The sequence below is a fragment of the Rattus norvegicus genome, chromosome 12, assembly GCF_021556685.1.
Source record: "Rattus norvegicus strain SHRSP/BbbUtx chromosome 12, alternate assembly SHRSP_T2T, whole genome shotgun sequence".
In the NCBI taxonomy this organism is placed as follows: domain Eukaryota; kingdom Metazoa; phylum Chordata; class Mammalia; order Rodentia; family Muridae; genus Rattus; species Rattus norvegicus.
In genome coordinates, this window is record NC_141545.1 from 36475525 (window position 1) to 36476762 (window position 1238).

At 47.7% G+C, this 1238-nt stretch overlaps 1 non-coding gene across 1 annotated transcript; it reads left to right on the top strand.

Annotated features, from left to right (window-relative positions):
* The first annotated feature begins 308 nt into the window (after positions 1-308).
* LOC120096083 (U2 spliceosomal RNA) lies at positions 309-496 on the top strand. Its single transcript, XR_015634992.1, has one exon. It is a non-coding gene; the product is annotated as a U2 spliceosomal RNA (small nuclear RNA).
* The last annotated feature ends 742 nt before the right edge of the window (positions 497-1238 follow it).

Sequence of the window (1238 nt, forward strand, 5' to 3'; positions counted from 1 at the left end):
ACGGGACTGTAAGCCTGGAGAGTTTAGGATTTCTGAAAGGTGCCCTTCAGGGTGATGGGCCTGGGTCATGTAGAGCCCTTAAGGGATGGGTCTGAGTCCTGTGGGGACAGACAGACTTTTTATATTCTTACTTTCTTCCCCCTTTTTTTTAGTAGTCTTCAAGGTGCATTCAGCCGCTCGCACTGTGAGCATGGCGGTCAGGTGGGGGTGCTTCAGGGACAGCCCACTGCTCAGCTGGTGGACTTAGGCCTAAATCCCGATCCATTTTTTTTTTTTAAGTGTTCATGGATTCTGAGAAGATCATTTCCATCGCTTCTCGGCCTTTTGGCTAAGATCAAGTGTAGAAGATCATTTCCAGGAAAACTTAACCCCTTTTTGAGGGCAAGGGTAAGAGCTGCTCTCTCAAACATGGAAGAAGTGAGGAGACAATCTCGGCTTTGAGGGAATTTTTTCCCCACTCCCTGATTTCTGCACTCTGGGGCTCAGGGCACCTCGGATGTAACTGCCTGTGAGGTTCTCACAGGACAATGGGTTCAGCTGTGGTGGTTGTACGAGGAAGCTGTCCAGGGTCACCACACGCTTGCCACTGCCCCCCTGTTCTCCGGTGCCTCGAGTACTGTGGATTCCACATCCCTCTCACATCTGCTTTGTCCTTGTGGGGCCACTGCTTTCCAGTGACTTCTTTTGATTCCTTTAAAACTATTGTTTTCTGGGAGAGGGGGAGACTAGCCTATTGTGTCTGTATTGCTGTGCACATTGAACCCATAGGGCCCCATACATGTCAGGTGAGCCTCCTACCTTCTGCTATTTAGGGGATTTCAGACAGGAATTCAGTAGGATGATCATATTAAACTCACTTATGGATTTAGCCAAAAGCTATGATTGTAACTGAGGGGGACTAATTTAGTGTCTGTCTGTCTGTCTGTCTGTCTATCTATCTATCTATCTATCTATCCATCCATCCATCTATCTACCTATCTATCCATCCATCCATCTATCTATTTACCTATCTAGATATCTATCTGTGGACATCTTCATTTCTATCTCTCCCTCCCTCTTTCCACCCCCCTTCCCGCTTCTTTCTCCCTCTCTCTGAGATATAGTGAAATACGGTCCCATTCAGCCCAGGTTGGTCACAAGTTCACTTGTATCAGAGGATGGCCTTAAACTCCTGATCCCTGCCCTGTCTCCACCTCTTGAATGCTGGGATGTGCACCACCATGCCCAGTTTATGTGGT